Consider the following 6,000-nt stretch of genomic DNA (forward strand, 5'->3'; position numbering starts at 1 on the left):
GAATATCTATTGACTCAAGCTTATTAACTTGTAAATCCTCTGGTTTTAGATTATGATCTATCGATTATCTGCTTTTATTTGCGTTTTAAATGAATAAACAAAAAGAAATGATCACGGTTTAGTAATTACACCTTAAGAGAAAATGTACTTAAGCTTAGCATACTTAATTAAAAATAAAAACAACTTCGATTTGTTCTGAGAGCTGCAAGTTGTGGCTCTTATTTTCATCTAGGCAGATCAAAGATTGTTTTTAATTTTACACAATCATTTTTATTAGACATTTGGACAAAATGGGAACAAAATTTTTCACTGAGGATGGAAAGCGTGCTGAGTTTGGCATTTTGAATGCATTATTAATTGTTCTACAATCTATTATTTTGCTTGGCTTATCTTAGCAGAGAGGTAGAAATGATCTGCTGTCTTATATGTAGGAGGAAAATTCTCCGAGAAGCCCTTGTGACTAACACTCAGGAAGAGTCAACTTCTGAGAGCCCAGGTGCTTTAATCAAAACAGCAGTCAACTTAGAAGAATTGAGTTCAGGTTCTGACCGTCACTCACACTAGAGGTACCTTAGGTAAATCATCTACTTTTTCTGAGCTAGATTTCTAACAGTTAGTATCTTTCTCTTGGGCTTTCGTGACAATTAAACCAGATGACCTCTGTGAGGTACCTGGCACATCACTGTCACTCAAGAAGGGTGCTCTGAATGTGATCCTTGGGAATAGGAACAGCTAAGGAAAGGTAAGGAAACATGCGGTTCTGTTGATTCCAAAGGATAACTGTTTAAATTTGATTTTATACTTTATTCAAAACTCTCAGCGAAATATAAAGCACTGAGATTGGTTTGTGATCTCATGGTTAAATCCACAGTCAAATTATCTCTTTTTCTGGCATGGTTCTAGACACTAAATGGAAAAGAATAAAAGTAGAAAGTATAAACATCCTGTATTTTAGGAACTGTAACCCATTAGGAATGTAAAACTCCCATTTCTGAAACCACTAGAGAAATACAAGGTTACCAAACACTGAAGGTGTATACACAAGAAATCATCATGGGTTTTGGTGGTCACAAAACACTCCATAAAAGGATAGGCTTTAAATATCAATATACAGGAAATGTACTAGCTCTGCATGCTAGAAGAGTACCATTGTATCATTCAATGCAACGTGTGAACAATTAAAACAAATTGAAAACTCATAGAATCTTAGAAGGGAATTTATAATAAGCAATTTGACCATCATATCTGATGCAAAAATCCCAGAAGGTAGTAGGAAGAAGGATGTGGAAGGGAGACACCCTTTTAAATTCAATAAGAACTAAAGACCAATTTGCGAAAGTTGTATTTTTTATAATGGAGACTCTGGTATCTGCTTTATTTTCCTCCATTGCCCTTAGCTTATGTAGGGTATGTATATATTTTATTTGCTTATCTTGTTTACTGTCTTTATCTTCCCACTAGAGTAACAGCTTCAAGAAGGAAGCATTTTTGTCTGGTTTATTCACTGCCGTATACCCAGTTGGCATATATTAGATGCATACACATACTGACTGGATGAGTGAATGAATGAATGAATGAATGAATGAAGTTCTGTATCTGTCCTTGGAAAAGGAAGAATGGGAGCTTTACAATGAGGAACTAGCAATATTCATCCATTTGTTTGCTTTTAGAGCAAAGCAGTGATCCCCAACCTTTTGGGCACCAGGGATCCGTTTCATGGAAGACAATTTTTCCATGGATGGGGGAGATGGGGATGGTTTTAGGATGAAACTGTTTCACCTCAGATCATCAGGCACAGTTCATGATCAGTTGCATGCACGGTTCATAATAGTGTTTGCTACTGTGAGAAGCTAATGCCACAGCTGATCTGTGGAGCAGATCAGCTCAGGTGGAGAGGTGGAGCTCAGGTGGTAAGGCTCACCCTCCACTCACTTCGTGCTGTGTGGCTTGGTTCCCAACAGGCCACAGACCAGTACTGCTCTGTGTCCTTGGGGTTCTGGATCCCTGGTGTCAAGTGATATATTGTAGTTTATGGTTCTATGCTAAGGGGGTTTATGGATTATCTTATCTGGTTTTAAGTATGTTATCTTTGGCAACATGAATGGCTTTCAAAATTCCTAGAATTCACATTTGTGATTCAATTATAACACTAACAATACAAACATAAATGAAGAACAAATAAATGGCCCGTCTGATTCTCCTTCCTTCAAACTCCTTATCAACCACAGTATGAGGTATAAACATGAATGATCTAATTGTATTTGATCAGAAGCATCAACAAAATTTGAAATTCTCAAGAACACTCAGGAAAGAGATTGACATTCAGCATGATTAATGATGAATCTTTCAGCATGTATTGTGCTTGGAGGTATTATTGATAGTACTTGCTCATAATAAAATATTTTCTTGGTAATTTTATCTATTTCCACTCCTTTAAAAATGTCTATTTCTGTAGTGTAAATGATATTATTTAACTAGTACATATTTTATAATTTACAAATAAGTAAATATACATATTATGTGGATGTGTGCTCCCCAAATTATTACTTATACAAGTGAATGTTCTAAAATGTTTGGAGATCGCTGACTTGTATTAACGTTCTTCCTTCAGCAAACCTATTATTAAGAAGGAAAACAGAGAGAAATCTTTTTCCTCTTTGAAAATAAAATTGAATTTGATCACAATTATATGATGAATAAAGTTGTAAAATAAGAGCAAGTAACTCACTTAGGTTGTTGCCTTGTAATGGACAAAGTCCAGTAATAGTTTTTGGAAGACAAATGCTTGATGACAATTTGTAAAAAAAAAAAAAAAAATCTCATTCCCTTGACTAATTTCCCAGTGGGAAGTGCTGACTATTATTGGTAAAAATGATACCAATGGTCATTGCCCAGATGGCACTTTGAAGAATGTAGTTGGAGACAAAAGCCCTATAAAATGTGTATGTCACAAAATCATACTAAACCTCTATTATGCACTGGGGCTATTTTAACCAGTTATACCATTTCATTTATTTTATTAGTTCTTCTGACTATTTCTCGGGTTGAATGATTGGATTTAAAATCTCTGGTAAGCTTAAAGACTAGAGTGAAGAAGAACGATGCAAACACAAGTGATTTTGGCAAGGTATAAAATATTTACACTGCCTCTCACTCCTGTGTTACTTGCAAGATTGCAAGTGACCAGTTACATTGCAAAAGGTACTGTACTGGGAAGGAATTAAGAAGCTATGGGTACACAGGGAACTCCCCATCCCAGGGAAGTGATGTTCAGTTATCACAGTGACTGTCATCTTAACAATTGTGCAAGTGCATCATTCACTGTGGGTGACTAGAAACAGATGAAGAGGAGCTGAAAAATGGAAGAATTTTCCTTGTCTCATGTCTCTCTGATAACAAGGCAGACTACAGAGCATGAAAGATGAGGGCTGCCCAATTCGAACCAAAGCACGTAGCCACCATCTAGGCATTTTAAAAGTAGGACACATGAAATGCTCAGATGTATCCCCCAACAGGGTGCAATAATACAGCAGTAAAAAGAAAACTACAGTGAACTATGGCTACTTCCACACTTGCAATCATTCTAGTACAAGAAGGGGGCAAGGATTTTCCAAAAACTCTTTCTTAGGTGCATCTTAACTGCTCATACGTTCAGCTCAGGGTCTTAGCAGTCATGCGTGGTAAGTAAACATACCCAGTAGAGGGCGCTCTCCTCACTGAAAGGAAAGGGCCCTAGCGCTCCAGGTGGAGAGCTCTCAATTTAAGGGTTCAAAAATGAAACTGCTCCTTAGACTACAAACACTAAAAACATCAGTTCGTTTCAGAAACATTTACAGCTGAAACAAATATTGACTTTTAAAATGATATATTTGACATTCAAGGGTGTGCTCAATTGAGCCATTTCTTTCAGTTGCTGCCAGATGTAGACCCTTAATTTTCTAAACGAGAATGGCTAAGTTACTCAAAAGTCAGAAAAAAAAGAACATTAGCATGGTCTTTTTGGATCTTTGAAGGTAAAAGTTCAGAATTTCTTATTTCTGGAATAAGAAATAAGAAATTTCTTATTTGCTTGCTCCATGTCTTTTATCGGCTTCTAGATCCTCAAGGCATGCAATCTACTAACACTGCATAGTAAGTCACTAGTGCTTCAGTTTAACACCCCTCAAGCCCTCACTTTCTTCCAACTTCTTCTGATGTACGTTTTGCAATAAGAGAGATAATGTTATTTACAGGAATCAATGGAGGACATAGAGAAGCACACAATCTTTGAATGGCCACAAAATAAAATGCATGAATTAAAATGTTGAATTCACATGTTTCAATTGAATTTTAATTATATAGATAAAGAGTATTTTATAATCCCTTCTTAAGTTCTTTCATATTTGCAAAAGTGAGTATTCACAAGATTAAGTCAATTGACAAGGTTTTCATTTCCTGTGTTGCGACTTGGAGTTGAACTGAGAGACAAATAAGGAAGGCAAGCACAGTGCTTGTTGTAAAAATGCAGCATCAAAACACCCTAATGATACTTATAATTGCTAGAAGTAATTTATAACTGTCTTTCTGCTTTAGGAAGGAAAGAAACTCTAAGGAAATAAAAATGAGGGAATTGAAGAGAACATATTTTAGGAAGAAAATTTATTCAAAGAGAATCTTACCATTTTAATTTCCTCATGTCAGTAGAAATTCTAGATATATTTAAGAGGAAAATTCCTCAAGACTTTTTTTTCTGGAAATCTCTAAAGATTTTTTGGGGGTCTCTCCTTATGTATCATTTTTTGTTTTACTCCTTGGTAAGAATACTTATTAGCCATTCTAACCATTCAATTTGTCCTGCCTATTTTGTAATGAATAAATAGCATATACTGTTAATTGGCCACCTGGGGTTAAAAGAGGGGAAAAATGGAGTTGATGTCTGCACACTGTAATGTGCTGACAACATATTGACCACACTCTATTTCACAAGATTTAAAATCAAGCTTCCTCACCCTATTCACACTTCCCTCCCTTTGCTCCATTCTTGACTGTCTGTGAGACTAATATAATTTTCTTAAAGTGATTTATTTCTAACAGATGTGATCACCCAGCCACAGGGACCTGGATGCACAAATGTCCCCTAACAACTTTAATTTCTGGATATAATAAGCATATATTCCACTAATAAATAATTATTGCTGTGTTAAAAATGAGACACCAAGGCTTGTGGCATGATGACCGGATCTTCCTAGTCAGAAAGGACAAAGAGATGGACTCTCTTGAGGTCCTTAGGGACTCTCAACCCAAATATGCTGTCATATTTCTAAAATGTGGTAGGCCAGGAAGGAAGAAAATTAGTCACAGTTTAATGTGGCCCAGCAATATTTAGAAAGCTACTTTTAGGTACACATTTAGTTTCTTATAAATCAGATATTAAACATGATTAGGAAAGGAGGATGACAGCATAGGTCCTGGTATAAAGTTTATAGGATAATCAATATCAGAAGAGTGATTTGTTCTTCTTTCCCCCAAGTTCTTTCCTGGCTCTTTCAGCATCTCGAGGGCAGATGCTCATGTGTGTCCTCATCGCCTTTGCTGTCATCAGCACTGTCGTTTTTGAAGGCTGGTGAGTTGGCCCTCGGCAGTGTCACCAATTCAGTGATGAAGCTCGGGCTGTGATTCATTGTCCAGGACTAAGTGAGGCACCACCAGAACACCGTGGATGTTGAGTAACTTTTTCAATGAATTTAATATCTCAAGTCAAGCTTTGGAGGAGCTTGGCCTCTTGGCTGGCCTTGTCTTTTCTTTCCCCACTGCTCTACCTGGACTCCTGGGTCAACTGCCACAAGACCATTCTGCTACTAACATATTTAGTGAAGAAATCCATACTTTTGGGAAAGGGGTATTAGGGTATGAAGGGGAAACAACTTTCCTTTCCTTTCCTTTCCTTTCCTTTCCTTTCCTTTCCTTTCCTTTCCTTTCCTTTCCTTTCCTTTCCTTTTCCTCTCCTCTCCTCTCCTCTCC

General features: G+C 36.8%; 1 protein-coding gene across 1 annotated transcript in view; it reads right to left on the reverse strand.

The window, feature by feature from the left end:
- Positions 1-6,000, reverse strand: part of USH2A (Usher syndrome 2A (autosomal recessive, mild)) — an 802,205-nt gene that overhangs the window by 78,915 nt on the left and 717,290 nt on the right. The gene's annotated exons all lie outside the window — the stretch shown is intronic.

Source organism: Colobus angolensis, unplaced genomic scaffold, assembly GCF_000951035.1.
Source record: "Colobus angolensis palliatus isolate OR3802 unplaced genomic scaffold, Cang.pa_1.0 Scaffold81, whole genome shotgun sequence".
In the NCBI taxonomy this organism is placed as follows: domain Eukaryota; kingdom Metazoa; phylum Chordata; class Mammalia; order Primates; family Cercopithecidae; genus Colobus; species Colobus angolensis.